Source organism: Chelonia mydas, chromosome 1 (assembly GCF_015237465.2).
Source record: "Chelonia mydas isolate rCheMyd1 chromosome 1, rCheMyd1.pri.v2, whole genome shotgun sequence".
Taxonomy (NCBI): domain Eukaryota; kingdom Metazoa; phylum Chordata; order Testudines; family Cheloniidae; genus Chelonia; species Chelonia mydas.
In genome coordinates this window covers 311407564-311427901 of record NC_057849.1, presented here as the reverse complement: position 1 = coordinate 311427901, position 20338 = coordinate 311407564, and positions in this window count along the sequence as shown.

Sequence of the window (20338 nt, the reverse complement as noted above, 5' to 3'; positions counted from 1 at the left end):
GCTCCCGTAGAGGACTGGCATTCTCCCACGCAACAGACCTTTCTTTTCCTCAAGACCCCTTGTCCCATTCTGCAATAGCCCTCTTATTCCCCACACATCAGGACATTCCCCCACTCACTCACCCATTGATTCAGTTGACCCTAGGTACATAGTTCAAGGCCTTGTGAGCAAGATGGACCCAAATCTGTGGTCAGATCCCCGAATTCTCAGGCACTTTTGTGGTAGAATGGAGAATCTATAGCAGCAGCATTTAAACGATAAAAATGTTTCAAATTTATTGAATTAAATATTTAAATAAATAACATAGTCAACCCAATAACCCTGTTTGTTTGGATATTAAAGGCAATTTGTTTTATGCTGTCCCCACATCTTTTAGATTTTTTTTTCCCCCAAAATGCTTCAGATTTTTGTAGGCAATATGTCACAACACTAGAAAAGCTACCACAGCGGGCAGGGGAAGAACTAGAGGCTTTTTTGCTAGAAATAGAAGGAACTGTATGCTTATAGGCATAGACCCGAGGACTAGAACCCAGGTCTACAGAGCATAGGGTAGCTGTTATTCCCACAGTGCCACTGGGAGGTCATGTAGAAATGTAGGCAGGGAGCACTGTGGAGAGTAGGTGTGACAGGACGTACCGCCCATGAGACCCAAAGTGACAATACTCTGTGGCCCTCTGATTGGCCAAGTGCCCCTATTTAGCCCCAGGAAGTTGTTTGGGCAATTACGTAGGCCGGTGGTTCCCAAACTCGTTCTGCCGCTTGTGCAGGGAAAGCCCCTGGTGAGCCGGGCTGGTTTGTTTAATCTGCTGCGTCTGCAGGTTTGGCCGATTGCGGCTCCCACTGGCCGCGGTTCGCTGCTCCAGGCCAATGGGAGCTGCTGGAAGTGGTGCAGGCTGAGGTAAACAAACCGGCCCGGCCCGGCCCGCCAGGGGCTTTCCCTGCACAAGCGGCGGAATAAGTTTGGGAACCACTGATGTAGACCTTGGCATGCTGCAATGCCAGCCTTTGCTTTGTCTCCTGAGCTCTGACTCCAGCCTGACTTTGAGCCTGATTCCTGTGTCTCGATTCTAAGCTGGTACTGTCTCTGACCCTGACTCTTGTTTATGGGACTTGGCCTTGTAATTTCTCCAACTCGAGCCCAGTGACTTCAGTCTCTGATGGGGCAGACGTCAACCCAGCTATGACTGCTAAGCAAGCCTGCCTATGACCTGGTCCCTTACAGTGTGGAGCAAGTACATTTAGCTGTATGTTTTCTGCTAAAATCACCAGTAGCGAAATAGTTGACATTTAAAATGGCATGGTTGCTACAGATGTCCAAGTTAGTAAGTGCTTGGGGGCAGGAACGGTCTCTCGCTCTGTGTAGGTACAGCACCAAACACAATGAAGCCCAGTTTCAGTTAGTCCCTTCCAGCTATTAGTGTATTATTAATATTAATATTACATATTAATAATAGTAACAAGAAGAGACTGAGATGAACAGAGCATTTCACACCTCTCCCAGTTATTGTTTCAGACTGTTAGCAGACTCAGGCCCCATTCCTGCAATGAGGTCTGTTCAGCAGATTCCTATGTCAATGCAGACAGCATTGCAGAATCAGGCTTTACTAAGAGCCCTGTCTTAGTTTACACTTGGTGATTGTTATTCATTGTTGTAATGGCTTTTTAATTTTTTTTAAATTGAAGTTTAGATTCTGCAGCACAATTCTACCACAAAGGACGGGCAACGGGTCAGATTCCAACAGCAAATTCTGAGGCTGCAGAATATAGATGGCCCTGAGTGTAGCTGCTGCTTTTATCACTGCTTCTTTTGGCCTAAATTCAGGAACAATCAGCTGTAGGGTGCTTCTGAAATCACAGTGCACCTGTGCACTACTAAGTTCATTTAATAAAGCTGCAGCAACAGCTGGTGCTGAATTAATCAATATTTAAAACTCATTTTTGTATGCACAATTTTTCTTTTTTGCAGAATTTTAACTTGCCTCACTTCCCTGTTTGTAAAATTCCTATCCCAGTGTGGGGACTCCTGCTGAGGACTACTATTCGGCCTGGTCCAAAGCCTGTTGTAGTCAAGACTGCCATTAATTTCAACAGGCTTTAGATCAGGCCCTTAGTACAAGAGACATGAATCCCTTGTGGTCCCTGGGAGGAATGACCAGGTATCACAAACTCTCCTAATCCAGCCCCAGCCATTTTCTGAGCCAGTGAACCCACTGTAAATCAAAGAAGCCTAATTTACAGTGCTTGCCAGTCACCCCAGTGGCTGTTCTATAGCAGCCTGGCTTGACTCAGCCATGCTCCCTTTGCCCCCAGTAATTCCTCCACGCCAGCTGCAGGAACTAGTCTGTAGGAGGAGATGTAATGCTGGTTCTATGCCACAGAAGTGGCTCCATTCACTCAGAGTTTAGTTTCCTGTGGCTGGCTACAGCTGGGAAAATCTGAGCCATGCTTTTTAACCTGACAATGTTCCCCTTCATTTTTTTTTTATTTTTAGGATAAGATCCTCTCAAACATGCAGTAAGAGTTCACACCAGTGTGGAATGGCAGAGAACATGGCGAGTGCGGCATCGAGAATTAAATGAAAGAAGGAAGCAGGTAAAGTGGCTTAGCAAACTAATGCTTTTATCCATAAGACCCTTCAAGCAGTGTGATGCTCCCAGTTGTTCATAGGATGAAAGGGAGGAAAATCTGTAATCCTGAGCAAGAACTAACAATACAAAGCTAAAGTACAGAGAACACAAGCATTCAAATAAAACTGAAAAATAATTTCCAAGGTATCTCTGATTGGTGAGGAGGAGAGAGCAGAGACATGCCCCAGACTCTTAACAATCTCACCATGCAGAAGCAGTGTAATTATCGTTTACTCTCCATCTTCATTTGCCACATAGTCACAAAAGATGTCATGCTATTATAGCTTACTTGGAGGGTAAACACTAGTGAGTGCCGTAGACACACCCATTCTTTCAATCTGCCATTGAACTTTTGACATTTTTGCTCCCTGCTATTTGTTCAGTCTCATGTTAACAAACATGGTTGTGATGACAACATATTGTAGGCAAATCACAAGCAGCGGATCATATGTAAATGTTTTGTTTGCAAACAAACTGATGGTCCTTGCAGTGAAGAAAATTCAATGTCATTTTGCTTTCCTCCAGGAAACTGGCAATGCGCTGACACGGATATGGGAGTCGGATCTAATTTGTAAATATTTGTGCCTGTTGCTATATGCATTCTAGTAAAATAACCCCAATGGGTTCAATGCTAGAGCACTTCTGACTAATGTCAATTGTTTGTACAGAAATAATGTAGTGACTTCTGAGTTATATTCTGAAAATTATTCAAAGTCCATTGAAATATATTGAAAATTTCCTATTGATTACTATGGGCTTCCAATCATTCCTTAGTGGTCCAGTGGATGTACTGGGGAGCTGAGCTTTCCTCCCTTCTGCTGCCCAAGCTTTCAGCCAGCCTCTTGGCAAGCGGGAGTCTCATGCCAAGTCTAAGGTAAGGGTGATTTGGGATGATCATATCACAATCTTCAGGACAGCGTAGTGGAACTGCTTCTGATTCGGTTCACTGCCCTGGTAGCTATTCAGAAACAATAATTTTGGGCCACATTCTGTGCACACAACTCCTCTATAGAAACATCTCACCCACTGACAAAATGAATTATTCCATCAGTGACTCAAGACCTACTTCTGGCTACGAGAGCAGTAACAGTGACTGATTTGTAATCCCTAATATTGTTGTTCCAGTGCCCTCTTCTGTCCCCTGGCCCCAGGGCCATTACCTTCAGCATCCCAAGTGGAAGGGGAGATTGCAGAGATCTGAAAACCCACTTTTCTTTGAAACTTTTACTGGTGAGAGATCTCGGCGGGGTGAGGCAGGGTCTGGGTGGACTGGGAGAAAGGACATCAGTCAGAGGTAGAAATGTTTAGAGAATTCTCTTGTCAGAACAGACTTTGAATTGCTGTCAGATTTTAGACAAAAATTGAAACCTCAAATTATGACTCTGGTAATATCTGGATCTGGATCCAGCTACCCACTCCTTTGTCCTATGTCTAATGATTTCCTTTGATTCACACACAATTGCTGCACGCTAGCAATGAATATTAAAGGGTTGGATGTTGCATTCAGATCAAATTTATCATTTGATTGGCATTTCCCAAAAGGCTTGCAGACTTGATTTGGAGAAGCATCCAAATAAACTCAGCCAAAGTTATGGAAATCATGCTGGAGACTTCATGCAAACTGGCTTTCTTGTGAAAGGTCCAGCATTTCCTGGCTCCCTCTGCATTGGAAATACTGCAGAAATAGTCTTCCACTTCCACAAGAGCAGTGTGCAGTTGCCGCAGTCTCCACCCCTCAAACTATATGCATTACTATGATGCAGTAAGTCACACCCTCCTGGTTACATAGCCTCTACTCCCTAGGATTGACTGATTCCATTCATAGAGTCTGTCCCAGGCTTCCTCTTTAATACTATTACTGCCACCTCTTTTATAGTCAGGGTGAAGTCTAATGCACCACACCTGTCCCCAGTGAGTAACTGGCAGCTTCTGGCAGTGTTCTAACATGTGCTAGGCTGAAGCAATAAAAGAATCCTCCTGCTGCAAGTTGGGCTATGTAACAAAAGTTCACTGTGCATTTTCACCTAGTTTTAAAACAAATAGGCTTGGGCCTGGTTCGGTTTGAGTTTTGGGCAAAGCTACTGTTCAGTTCAGATTTGACCCATCTCTAACACAGCAATATCTTCTTCTTGGCAAGGTGCCCCTTGGATGGGCATTGCCCCGGTGGCACTAGACAGAACAGCAGTATGTAGATGTGCAAACCGGATGTGGTTAACTTTACAGGCGGAATCCCTGAACTTTGCTTTGCAGTTTAAGTTCAATGAACTCAAACGTCCCATGTTCACATTCCACAGGATGGGGGCAGCTGGGTTTGTGGGATGGGGAGAGGTGGCTGGTGCAGGAAAGGTTAATTGGGTCTATCTGTACAAACAACCTCAACCCACTTTTGAACTTTTCAGAAACATAGACTGAGGTTTTCAAATGCAGACCCTCAAACCTAAGAGTGTGTGAGTAGGATTGTGGTTTGCAGATGTCTGGTTTCATTATTATTATGTGTTGGGGTCTATACTATAGTCACGAGTGGTGGTCCCAGTTAGGACCCCATTAAGTCCCTCAAGCACTGTACAAACACAGAGTAAAAATGGTCCCTGTCCTGAAGAGTTTACAGTGTAAATATAGGTCTGACTAGGGTTAGATTCATGCTAGAAAAATACAAAAACTTACAGAGCTACTGTAGCAGCAATAGTGTTTCTTGATCTGCCTTTTACAATGATGGATAACTACTTTGTATACATTCTCAATCTATTTATGGGAGTGTCTGTGGCCAAGTTTCTCTAGTTTGCAGTTCATTGAGTTGAAGACAGGGGCCAGATTGGCTCCCATAAGAAGGAAAAAGTTGCTGAGAGAAGAGAGTGCAAATTTTCATTGCGCTGAGTAACCAGGGGGGCAACATTTGCCTTGTCTCATCAAATGAACAGGGACGTCAGTACTCTAAACTGTTAAAAGTCCGGTTGGTGGTGAAGCGGGGGTGGGGAGGCTCCCTGCCCTGCTCCACGCGCCTCCTGGGAAGCAGCCAGCATGGCCCTCCGGGTCTTGGTGGAAGGGTGGCCATGGGGGCTCCACACACTGCCCCTGCCCTGAGTGCTGGCTCTGCAGCTCCCATTGGTCAGGAACAGCGGCCAATGGGAGCTGCGGGGTGGTGTGTGCAGGCAGGGGCAGTGTGCAGAGCTCCCTGACCACCCATGCACCTAAGAGCCAGAGGGACATGTCACTGTTTCCTGGGAGCTACTTGAAGTAAGTGCCACTCAGAGCCCACACCCCTCAGCCCTTCCCACATCCAAACCCACTGGAGCCCCCCCCGCACCCTGATCCCCACATTTCTGGCCCCACCGCAGAGCCTGCACCCCCAGCCCAGAGCCTGTACCCCTCCCCACACACCAACCCCATGCCTCAGCCTGGAGCCCCCTCCCATACTTCAAACCCCACGGCCCCATTCTCCAACCCCCTCCTGCACCCCAAACCACTCATCCTTGGCCCCACCCCAAAACCTGCGCCTCCAGCCGGAACCCTCACTCTTTCCAGCACTCCAACCCTGTGCCCCAGCCCGGTGAAAGTGAGTGAATGAGTGACGGTGGGGGAGAGCGAGCAACAGAGGGATGGGGGATGCAGTGAGAGGGGCATGGGGCCTCAGAGAAGGGGCAGGGTAGGGATGGAGCCTCGGGGAAGGGCAGGGCAGGGGGTGGGACAGGGGTGTTTGGTTTTCTGCTATTAGAAAGTTGGCAACCCTAGGGTAAGGCCATTAGAATCATTGAACTGGAGGGAACCTCGAGAGGTCATCTAGTCCAGTCCCCTTCACTCAAGGCAGGACTAAGTATTATCTAAACCATCCCTGACAGGTGTTTGTCCAACCTGCTCTGAAAAATCCCTAATGATGGAGATTCCACAACCTCCCTAGGCAATTTATTCAAGTGCTTAACCACTCTGATAGGAAGTTTTTCCTAATGTCCAACCTAAACTTCCCTTGGTGCAGTTTAAGCCCATTGCTTCTTGTCCTATCCTCAGAGGTTAAGAAAAACAATTTTTCTCCCTGCTCCTTGTAACAACCTTTTATGTACTTGAAAACTGTTACCAAGTCCCCCCTCAATCTTCTCTTCTCCAGACTAAACAAACCCAGTTTTTTCAATCTTCCCTCATAGGTCATGTTTTCTAGACCTTTAATCATTTTTGTTGCTCTTCTCTGGACTTTCTCCAATTTGTCCACATCTTTCCTGAAATGTGGCACCCAGAACTGGACACAATACTCCAGTTGAGGCCTAATCAGCACAGAATAGAGCGGAAGAATTACTTCTAATGTCTTGCTTACAATACTGCTGCTAGTACATCTGAGAATGATGTTTGCTTTTTTTGCAACAGCGTTACACTGTTGACTCATATGTAGTTTGTGATCCACTATGACCCCCGGATTCCTTTCCGCAGGACTCCTTCCTAGGCAGTTATTTCCCTTTTTGTACGTGTGCGATTGATTGTTCCTTCCTAAGTGGAGTACTTTGCATTTGTCCTTATTGGATTTCATCCAATTTACTTCAGACCATTTCTCCATTTTGTCCAGCTCATTTTGAATTTTAATCCTCTCCTCCAAAGCACTTGCAACCCTTCCCAGCTTGGTATCGTCTGCAAACTCTATAAGTGTACTCTCTGTGCCATTATCTAAATCATTGATGAAGATACTGAACAGAATGTTCACACAGAGGCTCACTTCTTCCTGCTGGCTATCCTGCTCATAGCTTTCCTAGGTTTTGTGACAACCTGTCTCTTTAAGTAACCATGCTCCCATCAGCTCCCCTGCTAACTGTGAACCTTCCTCATGGACGTTGGCTTTTTCCCACCACAGAGAAGGTGAGAGAGTGGGCCTGTGTTTACAGAGTTGGAGTCAGCATTATCTTACTTGCTGATTCACCATGGGATTGAAAAGGAACAACTCAGCAGACAGAAGCTGTCATCCCTACCCCATATCCGCTGTCAACCTACGGAGCTCATGGGAGTATTTGTGAAGTCAGCACTCTTTCTTGTGACCCTTCCCCACTGTGCCCCACTTGCTACCACCTGCCCTTAGAATAAGGAGGCCTTGTCTATGCCTGCTGGGGGGTCATATCCCCAACTCCACCAGCTATGAGTGACACAAGCACTTCTCTCTAAGCCTTGCAGGCCCTGCTGTCACTTTACCGAGTAGCAATAGGCACACTACAACCCTTGAGCCCTCCGAGCATCTCCCTGGAATATCCAGCCTCTGGGCGACTGGGTATTCACGGTATTCACTGATCCACTGCTTCCAAAGAAGCAGTACACCCCAGCTTACCAGATCCCTGCTCCGTTTAACTCACAGCACTTAGATTTGTTTATAGGGAAATTAAGTAAAAGTTTATTTAACAAAGCATAGAGATTCAACAGTAGCAAGTAGAAGTATGTGAAAAAATGTCTACATATGAAATAAAATCATAACATGCATTCTAGAGCCTAGCCTTAATTCACAAGATAGTCTCATATCTAAAGTCTAAGTCTCACCTAAAATCCCTACAACCCTTTACAGCCAGACTGGCTGTGACCCTTCTTTCATGAGACATGCACTCTTTAACTTGCCTTGTAGGTGAAGGATCCAGTATGTCTCTTTGGACCCAGATATATAATCCTCTGTCTGCATTCATAAACATCATGCCACTGCTATTAGTTTCATCCTTTAGATTTCCTCTTGTGTAGATTTCACAATCTCTCAGTTTGCACCTGGCTCGGTATGCAAATGGACATACATCCTGAAGCATACAATACACAAATGGCTAGACTTGGAGATAGGTGTTAGTTACCTTCTGCCTGAAAACAACATTTCTGAGGTTTATCACCTCCTGGTGACCTGCCTTAACTCCAAGCCCTTAAGAAAATAACTTTCAGTATAGCTACATAACTTCTTACATTTTATCCGTATGTAAGCAGAGTCTGAATGATCTCTCCCCCGATATCTAGTCGAGAGCTGTGGAAAAATACTTCAGGAGCTCATCTCGTTTGCATGGACACACCCACCCTGCCTTGGTGCTCAGCATGATGGGATTGCTTGCCCAAATTATGATTTGTGGCTGGTATTGGATCCCCAGTCTCCTTGTTATTGGGGCAGGAGTAATAAAGCATTGTTATCCTTGTTGTGTGAACCGAGGGCAGCAGAACTGTACCTGGCATACCCTGAGGTAGGGACTCACACTCAACTGAACAGCACTCGCTAGGCAGGGGACATGGGTTCCAAAGCCCATTGAGTTGAGAGAGGGTGTGGATAGGTATTTGTAGGTGTGGGTTTTGTTTAAGAGTCCTAGACACCATTTGACCCTTTCTCTCTCCATGGTATAATAAAAGAGCTTATTTAAATTCAATTGAGAGTCTTGTTACATGCTGCAGAGCTGAAATCACTGAGAGCTGTGTTAAGTAGGGGGCCCTGAGGACATGGGGGCCATCCAGGTGGCTGGCAGAGAGGCATGGCAAGCAGCTAGTGGGGTGGCTGGTGGAGAGGTGTGTGGCCAGCAGGGAGGCTGGTGGAGAGGCATGACCAGCAGGACGGCTGGCAAAGAGGGCCAGAGAAGAGCCCTGCAGAAATGTGTGGCAATCGGCCATTGGGGCGATGAGTGAGTGCCTGAGCAGGGGAGTGTGTAAGGTGCTTCCTTAACCCCCGCCCCCTCCACACAGGGTGGGAGATGAATTCTGCAGATGCACTGGCCAAGGACAGCAACTGTGAGTGCGGTACAGAGAAGGGAAGGGCACGTTAAAGGAACTTTTGAGTGGCTGGACTTAAGAACCTAAGGGGAAAAGGATACTGCCCAACTTACTTGGGGGTGGGTCTTTTGCTCATGGCTTATATTTATGGACCCTAGTTGTGGTGTTTTCCCAAATTAATGCTGAATTACTTCTGTCCATTTTATTAAAAGTTTTTGCTACACTCAGACTCTGTGCTTGCGAGAGGGGATGTATTGCCTCTTGGAGGTGCCCAGGGGGTGGTGTGTAATTGTCCCAGGTCACTGGGTGGGGACTCAAGCCAGTTTTGTGTTGTATTGTTGAAAAGACAGGGCCACCCAGAGGGGCGGGCAAGTGGGGCAATTTGCCCCAGGCCCCGGGCCCCACAGGGGCCCACAGGAGAGTTTTCAGAGCCCCCAGGAGAGTTTTCAGGGGTCCCCAGGAGAATTTTCAGCAGCACTTCGGCGACAGGTTCTTCAGTGCCGCTGAACACACCCAGAGTGAAGGACCCACCGCTGAAGACCCGCCGCCGTTTCTTCTGCTCCGGGTCTTTGGAGGCAATTTGGTGGCGGGGATCCTTCGCCGAGCGGAAGGACCCACACCGCCGAAGACCCCAGGCTCCCTGAATCCTCTGGGCAGCCCTGCCCCTAGATACTGAACCTAGCCCTTGTTGCTGCTGGTGCCACCTGGCAGAAGGGTTACATGTACATACATTTCGCAATGATTATGTTAACCCGTGGGCTACTCTCTCTCAGTATAGACCTCACATGCCACCATTCGGTGAACTATTATGCAGATAACCCAGAGGATCACTGTAAAACCCTATGCACCCCTATGACTCTGCCTGTTGGTGTTCAGGGGTCAATGGGTCACATCTATCCTGATCCATCAGAACTAAGCCCCTGATCCAAAGCCCAGTGAAGTCACTGGAAGTCTTTCCACAGATTTCGATGTGTTTTGTGAGCCCCCACTGTTTGTAGAAGTGAAGAGAATGAGCTGCTTTTTAAATTAATTAAATAAAACATGTTTTTCCTTTTGCAGTGAATTCTTGAGATTTTTTTTTACAACCTGGTGACCTCCTGCATTGGAATTCTATTTTCAAAATGTAAAATTGTGTTTTCATAACAGTCTGTCTGATTTTCCCCCTGGCATTTCTGGTATTCGTTCTGCAATGCCACATCTTTCTATGGGAGAAAACATTCAGTACGTCAGAGCTGAGTCCACACTGTCTTTGGAATGTTCAGCTGAAAACAGAAATAGATGTTTTCTCTGTATGTTGTTATTTAGTTACCCAGAGCTGCTCAGTGGGGAATATTACAGAGCAGCATTTCTGTGCGCTTAGCTCTTTGCATGACATTTTTAACCTGCTGAAGTTTTGCAATGCTGTTTACCAGACATACAGCACATTTTCTGTGGGTACATTTAATAAGACAATCATTCTCAGAAATGTTTCTGTGTTTTGTATTTTTAATTATTAGAAATACGTAATCTTTAGTTTAAGGTCTACAATGGATTTTTAAAAACTTTTTCTGCACCCTAATTTAGTCATGATGTAAACCAAAGCTATTTAAGGTGAAGATTGAAGCAATTAAAAGGTCTTCCTTTTCTAAAGTCATAATATGGTAACTAAAACTTGGCAAATAATTTGCAACAAATAATTTATTAAAACAAATATATCCTCTTTTCCCCTTTGCAATTGTCCACAAGTGGTCTGTGAGACTGATTCATTCATCATACTAAATTATTTGCTAAATAAATATTTAGAGAATAATTCTTAGTCTGTAGATTGGGACTGAGCAGTTTGTTGGGAATATTTACTATTTGAATTTGGAGAGATATTGGTCAAATTATGCAGTATGTTTCTAGTCCCAGATTGGATGAATGTGCAGCTGAATGAGGGATTCTGTTCCTTATACAGATACCTTAAAGAACATCAGACTGAGATGGGATCATAGAAAAGAATCAATGCAGATCTTAATCTGCAGTCAAGCAAAACTTTCTGCTGCAGTTATCAGTCTGTTGTTTTCCCAGTTGATGGACATTAATTGAGGATGATAATATTGATCTCACTGCTGTTGGTATGCTTGTTCCTGCTCTCATAGATGTGAATGGTGGCTAATGCGGGAGGGATAACTCAGTGGTTTGAGCATTGGCCTGCTACACCCAGGGTTGTCAGTCCAATTCTTGAGGGGGCCATTTAGGGATCTGGGGCAAAAAAATTGTGGATTGATCCTGCTTTGAGCAGGGGGTTGGACTAGATGACCTCCTGAGGTCCCTTCCAATCCTGATATTCTGTGATTCTGTGAACCTCCTTAGGTTGCGTTCCCTTCCCTAAGCACTCTCTGTGGTGCCCCTCCCTCCTTTAGTCCCAGGATGTAACCATGCATTGAAGAGAAGATGTGGAGAGAGAGCCATGGAGGCACAGAGCCTCTTTGTGTACAGCTCCAGCTCCCCCAGAAGCCCTGTTGACAGTAGGGAATCTATGGAGTTTAGGGGATACACCGTTGGGGGTGGGGGGAAAAATCTCATTTCTCCCCCATCCCCCCCCGATGGGACAATGTGGCAGAAAGTCCACAAAGAGAATCTCTTATAGTTCCCTATCCCATGAATTTTCATCCAGGAGGGGCAGACTTATCTCAGGGTTGCCCACAGAACTTTTGAATTGCCCTGTTGTATTCTTGAGTTATTAACCAAAATAACAAGGAATCTGCATGTCATAAATAACAAACAAATTCTGCTCCCACTGAAGTGTCATGGACTTCAGTGAATGAGAGAGAACAGGTGGGCTCCCCATTCAAATGCATATACCTTTGAAATGGGTGGGATGTACCTACATGTCCCTTTTATTTTTAGCACACAACTATATTTTTGCTTTATACCTGTCCATACACCCCTTGCTTTCCATGTAAACATAAAACAAGGAAAGAGGAAAGGGTCTAAGATCTTATATTAACATTTGAACTGGTGAAATAATGGAGGGGGAAATAATTACAAGTACATTTCAATTGGTGAGGAGGAAATTGGTTGCATGAATCATTTGCTGAATATTATTTGAAAATGGGGGGAAAACCCCAAAATAAATGTTATGAACCATGGCAAAATGTGTCAGATAATTAATCTGTAATGAATTTAGAATTCAAACAGCTCTGTTAGGAATTTGAGCCTAACCCAAACCCCACAGAAATGGTTGGAGTCTTTTGATCTCATTTGTCGGTGCAGGCATGTTACAGTATATTGGAGCAGAGTCAGAGATTCAGCGTATTTATTTGCTGATATAATCTTTGTATAGTAATCCTTTCTTATTGTTAGATGAAACAACAGTAAAAATATTGAACCAAAATACTATGATAGATAATCAGGCTGAGTGAAAGTTGTAAACCTTTCACTGTAGAATTATGCACTTACACATACATAAGAACAAACCACAAAATTAGTGGTAGATGAGCTGCTAAAGCTATGTTACCAAATGGTACCCCCAATACTCCTGCTTTTACAAGAGCCATCATCACTCTGAGCAATGAAGTTGGATATGGTTATCATATTTAGTATTTTATATCCAATTCTTCAGGAAATCGTTTAAAAAATACAAAATATCCAGAGCGGTTAGAATGAAATTTGTTCCTATGCAGAGGCCTGGCACAAGGCTTATGCATTACCCAATTTAAGCTCTATTTTGAGGGCTTAAATGGGATTCCAGCATATCACAGGTCTTGCACTGGTCCTCAATTTCACTCTTCAATAACAGCATGCATGCAACAAACTGCTCCATCTATTGTAGATTTCCAGATACCCAGTGTTAAGGGGCAAACCAAAGTTTGCAGAAATCAGTACAGCTAAGCTCTGTAATAATGCATGTCAGCAATAAAACACAAAAAATGAAAACAGTGGAACTGAATTACAGTTCAGTTGGGATATTTTCATACTCTGTAATATAAAAGTTAGTTTCAAAGGACTTCAGTGCATATTTTTTTAAAAAAGGGCAGACAGTTTGAATGGTGTAGTCTATAAATGAAGTGGTGGAGACCAACCTTAGGCACCACTTATTTACTTTCTGTTTATAAACCTTAATGTTTGTTTTCCATGCATTCTGCTTCTTGCAGATGATCACTAAGTACAAGAGTTCCTTTAAAATCAGCAGTGACTGTGGTTTGGCTCTTCGCAACAATGTAAATTTATAGCTTGGTGGAAGGCACTCCAGACTTTGCTGCTTGTTTTTTGTTTGGGTTTCTGGAGGACTGACATTGCTGTTGTGTGTCCCCGTTAAAAAAAATGGAACATCAGGATTTATATAGCCTCAAGTGTACAGCATTTTTTAAAAAGACCGAAACAGCCCAGAGCAGCAGTCAGCCTAGGGTAGAAGATGCAGTAATAATTTGATTTGGGACTTGCCTTTAAGCCTCTGTATTATTGATTTCTGACAATTGTGTCCACAGTGTAGTAAGGCAAATAAGCACGGTCACTGTAAATGTACATTGGGCCAGTGAACTCTGGTTTTCCAGATTGAGATTGAAATCTGGCCTCCAATTTCCCCCTGCACTGGCTGTATGGAAGGGGGTCGGGGGTTAGGAACTGCTGTGTCATCTCTGGGCCAGTAGAGGATTGATTGCCGCGCACTGGGGTGATCCTCCTGTGAGTGGGCTATGCTGGCTTTAGGGCTACTCCACACCGCAGGAGGAGAATCTGTATCAAAGTGGTTAATGCTCAGAAGCCTGTCGGTAGAGAAAGGGACACATGAATACTGAGAAATGCATTAATGGAAAGCTATCCTAGTCCCTGCCCAGTGGAACACAATCTGCTAGAGCTCTTCCAGAGAGTCACATAGGGAATCAGTGCTAGTTTGTGGATTAATCTGGATTTCCATGGTCACTTTTGCCAGGGTAACAATTCCTCCTTTCCACTGCTAAATGCAGTCAAATCTTTTGAGGGGAGTCTGTGTGGCAATGGGCTTGACTTCAAACAAAAGTTGACTGTTTTATATATTTCTGTGGAACGCTTAAGCTATTACATAGTAGATAAGCAGCAAAAAGCATAAGCTCATGTTGGTCTTTTGACTTTTTGACTCTTGAACTGGATCACGTTTCATCTTCTACAAAGCATACTGCACTGTGACAAAACAACAAATAGCTTAGGTCAGCAATGCATTATGGCCAAGATTTTCAAACTTGAATGCCTAAACTAAAGCCTCTAAAGCCATATATACACATATATGCACCTAAAAAGTAGCCCAATTTTCAGAAGGACCAACCCCATTTAAAGTCAAAGGGGGAACCTCCTAGGTGCTCAGCATTTTTAAAAACCAGTCCGCTTATTTGGTTTCCCTAAATACAGATTTAGGACAAAACTGAATGAAGGCAATCCAGGGTGTTGGGGACAGCCCACATGGCCCTCCCCTTTTGGGGGTGGCTGCAAGTTTCAGAATGAAAATGAACAGCACAGTTCATATTTCTTGGAGCTATTGTTTCAGGCTCTCTGCATATTCAAAAAAGATTCATATTCATCTCCGTTCATATTTACAAATTTTTCTTTGCATCTATGAGTGCTAGAAACAGTAGATTAAAAAAATAAATAAATGCTGAGATTCTAATCTCAACAAGAGACTCCAGGATTTGGGGTCCTAGACACCTGTAATGTGCGTACTTTACCAGCCCTGATTTAGCAGTCTAACTTTAGGCACTCTTTTAATCTTTGCCTGTGATTTAATTGGTCTTTCACATGTACAGAATGCAGGGTTGCCAACTCTTGTGATTTTATCATAGGTCTCACAAAATTTGGTGTTTTTCTTAAAGTCTCAGTTCCTGGAATCATGTAAATTACATGAGAATCTCAAGTTTGTTTGTTTTTTTTTTTTAGAAAAGTTTCTAGCCATAACGATTGTGAAGAAAAACTTAGAAACATGACCCAAATACAAATAGCTAATATACATTTTAAATCTCATTATTTTGGGGGCCTGACTCATGCTTTTTGAACCTTTGGACTGTTGGGACAGAAGGAAAAAAAGAGTTGTACAAACAGGGCCTGTCAGTCATTTTACTCTAGATATATCTCAGTAAACAGTCTTCCATTAACCCTTTAATGTTTCTTTGCAAACATTTTCAGTGTCCCTCTCTGTAGCCTCTGAGATCAGGCTGAAGTATTTAGATAGGGCTTAATGCTGCTGTTGCGCAAGTCAATGGCAAAGTACCCCTTGATGTTCAAAGGTGCAAGGTCATGCTGCCACAGAACAGTAACGTTTTCCAAGTATAAAGAGAAAAAGTAACCAGGATTCCCCTATACTGTGCCATGAGTTTAAAATATGGAGAAGAGATTTAGAAAATGTAGGGTGGAATAGGTTGAATGAGAAGCTGCAGATTGGTGAAAAGCCTGGACAAAAATATTAGTTTTACACTTCCAAAATGTGGCTAGGCTCAGGTTTAAGCGTAATTTAGAAGAGCTCAAAGTCTTTCCATACACAGTTTCATTTTTTTACTTTCTGACTGTTCCTTTTGGAATTAATACTTTCTACAATTGTCATGTTTTTCCTTTACTAGCAAGTCTTAAAGATTGACCTTAGAGCAGTGACAACTAAAAAAGCCTTTCTAAATTTGTCATTGGAAAGTAGGTGGTTGTGTTTTACCATATTTTACATCTTAAATCAAGGACCTCAGTGTACAGGATAGCAGGCTACGTGAATTTCCTCTTCCTGACTCTCCTAGAATAAGCAGCATTTGTCAGGCTTCAGAGGGGTAGCCGTGTTAGTCTGGATCTGTAAAAGCAGCAAAGAGTCCTGTGGCACCTTATAGACTAACAGACGTATTGGAGCATGAGCTTTCGTGGGTGAATACCCACTTCGTCGGATGCATCCAATGAGCTTTCGTGGGTGAATACCCACTTCGTCAGATGCATCCGACAAAGTGGGTATTCACCCACGAAAGCTCATGCTCCAATATGTCTGTTAGTCTATAAGGTGCCACATGACTTTTTGCAGCATTTGTCAGGTCATTCAGTACAGGTTATCTAACCTGAATTAAGTGTGTTTTAATTAGGCTTTGTCTACACGGCACTTTTGTCGGTAAAACTTTTGTCATTCAGGGGTGTGAAACCCCCTCCCCCCCTGAACAACAAAAGTTTTACTGACGAAAAGCACTGGTGTGGACAGCGCTTTGTGAGTGGGAGAGCTCTCCTGCTGACAAAGCTACTGCCTCTCATTGGGGGTGGATTTATTTGGTTGGCGGGAGAGCACTCTCCTGCTGACAAAGAGCGGCTACCCTGCGCACCTTTTAGTAGCATGGCTGTAGCAGCACAGCTGTGTCACTAAAAGGTGTGTAGTGTAGATGTAGCCTTATAGAAAAGCAGGAGTATGCAATGGGCACCTTGGGAGCCATCATATTGGCTCCTTATGTGAATTCAGAATCATATCTACTTACTTCCTTGACAAAATAAGATTAAGGGTTTGTCTACCCAGGCAGTTATTCCAGAATAGCTATTCCTCTTTAAATTCATATCTGGCCTTAATCCAGAATAACTCTCAAATGTAGACAAGCCGTTATTTTTTTAAAACCTGCTAGGTGCATTATCTTTGCAGCCCCCTTTATTCCTTTCTTCTTAATATTTTGTAATATTGTTATATACTCAAAGCCTGTGCATGTTAACTACTCTTCAGAATACCCCTGGAATGTAAGAGGCTATGTATCTTTATCCCCATTTCATAGAGGGGAAAATAGAGAGAAAGGTGAAGAAGATCTTCACTCACTCAGTTTCTTGTCTTTCTACATGCTGCCGAAATCCCACTTCCAGGGCACTCCCATTCCACCATCTTTTCACTTTTCATGGGATGCCCACAAACTCACCTCAGTCAAATATCTGCTGCACTTCCACATTCTACAGGAGGGGAGAGAACATCAAATAATAAAAACAAGTTATAAATACTTATATGGCCTCTATTACCATATTGTATGAGGGCCTCCCATATATTTATGGATTTATCCTCATAACACTCCAGTGAGGGAGGTAAGTACTTTTATCCCCATTTTATAATTATGGGATTGAAGTAGAGAGAGATTAAGTGATTTGTCCAAGGTCACAGAAGAAATCCATGGCAGGGCCAAACATTAAATTCTGTATTCTACTGTATTCTTATTACAGTAGTGCCTAGATACTCCACCAGAGGCCAAGGCCCTTTTGTTGAAGACGGTGTAAAAACCCCGAGTGGGAGCTCATCTAAAGAAGATAAATCAAACAATAGGGGAAACTGAGGCACATAAGCGTGAAGTGCAATTGTCTAAGGTCACCTAGCAAGCAAGCAGATTAGATGAAGATAGAACCCATGTAATAATTATTTAATGGATAAAGATGTGCAGCAGCTGCTTCAACAGGTGTCTATTTTATTCTATATAGGCTCTTATGCCACGCTTACCACCATGTCTTGCAGTAGTGCATTAAGCAAAGTGACTATACATCAGTCATGTGTTTGTTCTCTCATTCTCTCCCCAGATGCAGAACCACGTGCAGTGGAGTGTCTTGTTTCGACAGGGTTTGCTATGTGTTTATACTAGAGAAGGCAAGGTCAAAGAAATGCACCTTGCAGGTGGAGCAGAAAGTTTGCGGGTTTGTGACGATCCTTGGTTTCTTGGGGAGCTCATTTCACGGTCTCATACAGGCCCCCACATAAAGTTCTGAGTCCCACACAGATGAGCTGTATTTTTTTGTTGCTTATTCCACTGTGCCAGAAGAGCAAAGTTGTCAACCATGGCCTTCATCCCAGAGCTCTAGACAGTCTTCTAGGCATCTTGGGCCGAGACCATTGAGTGCTGTGAAGATAAGGCCCAAGACCTTGAACTTGATTAGAAATTCTACGGGAAGCCAGCATACTGAGTGGAAGGCAGGTGTGATGTGCTCACAATAACCTGTGTTGCTGATGAGATGTACTGCAGCATTTGTAGTAGTCTGAGTTTCCTAAGGGCTGAAGGCTTTATGCCCAGGTGTATCACTTTGCAGTAGTCCAGCTGAGGGGTGACAAAGGCATGAATAACTGGGTCCAGGTCTTTATCAACCAGGATGGGATGGAATCTCTTAAGCAACCTGAGATGGCAGAAAGCATTACTCTCAGCCATTGCAATGTGGTAGCTCAGCATCAGTGAGGAATCTCAGAGTTCTCCTGGACTTGAGTAGTCCTCGTACATTTAAGATAAAATTTTGCTCATAAGCAAGCAAATCCCATTGTTTTGACTTAGAGTTTCACTTAAAAATTAAAGGCCAAATTCTGCTACCTTTATTCATAAATATCACCTTATTCTATAAAAGTTCCCATTGATTTCAACTAGGATTTCAGTGGGAATAGTTGCAAAGAAATGTACAACTTAATAGAAGTAAGGATGGCAGAACTGGGCCCTACATGATTAATAATAATCTTCATTCTTTTCTTTGATGTAGTGCCATTGAAGTCAATTGAATTATATACCAGAGCTGAGCATGGTCTAGAAAGAGAAACCAATTTGTGTGGGGCACCAGCGTCTAATGGATAAGACATGAGTCTAGTAAATAATTACTTAAGAAGAAAAATGATTGTCCATGAGGTTTGCATTTTTCTTTCCTTTCTGGACCCCTTTCTGTAAATGGCTATAGAAAAACAATTTGTTTTATACATGATTAGTTAAATTCGTAATAATAGTCCAGTGGTTTTGTTGTAAATTTTGCCCATCTTTAATTCTGCAGCAGATTTACCAGTTTCTTCTCAATCTGACACAAATTCCTTTTCCCCTGAGTGCCCCTGAACAATTGGTATCTGTTTAACAAAGAGCATGCCTATGGCTCTATGAGTATAGGGAGTACATTTTAACCCTCCATTAATAAAAAACAGAACTTACTGTTCCTCGAGTGAACTCATTAATCTGGCCTTTTGAATTACATGTATATGATTTTTGCCTGGACATATTGTATGTTTAATCGTTCTTCACATTTCATCTCCTAATCCTGCGTTCAAGACTGGTGCATTGTTTATATTCCTTATGTTAAAACAAGTTTTTACGTTTACTGTTCTATAAGGAACATTTCATAAACTGGCTACTGTGTGTGTGAACACTGACATTTCTGTCTCCAGTGTAGCTCAGGAGGACAGTGGGGGTTCTGTCTTTCAGGATATATGTGGAAGCAGAGCAGAACTGCTGAAAGAAAGCCTGTACTAGATTGTTTAGTCCTTTTCTAACTCAGAGCCCAGTTCTGCTGCCACGACAGCCAGTGGCAAAACTCATAGTGACTTTAATTATAGCGGTATTAGTGCTTTTACTCCTAAAGGTCAAAACTACTGTGCAAATTACAATCTGATCCATGGTGCAGGTGAATGAGATCCCCGGCCAAGATCCCCACAACTTGGCCTCTTTATCACACCCAGCTGGATGCAAGGCTTCTGCCCTTCCCCCTTCTTCCCTTCTTCTGTGCCTCTCTCTTTAGAGGAGCTGAGAGGGATGCTGATTAGATGGCAGAAGGGGAAAAGTGGTGTGAGTCTCAGCTACCAGCCAGAGAAACCGGCAAGGAGCAGGAGGTGGAAGCAGAATATTGGTGCGTCTGGTCAAAAACTATTGGTTAGGCAGATCTGGTGTAGATGGGGGCTTTTCTGTACCAAAAAATAGTGTCACCAAAGTTATGTCCTTAAAATTCCCCCAAATGTAAATTTTATACGTGCAAATTGTATGCAGTTTTAGGCATTTTGCAGCACCAATGTAGGCAGGCTCAGTCTGAACTTTCCAATCTACATGCGAGCTCCCGCATTCTAACTTTTTTTCTGATCTACATGCGAGCTCCCGCATTCTAACTTTTTTTATTCTGATAGTTTTTTCCTATAGTAGTGGCACTGTCTGGTGTTTATAATGCAGTTTTTGTATATGTCAGTGTAATTGGTTCTTTGTTTGGTGTAAAAAACAAACAACCTCCACCAATCACAAAAACCCCAGGGTTAACAGGGAAATGTTTGGTGATGCAATTACCATATGTTTATAATCTTTTGAGGAAAAATAAATTTGTGATTTTTC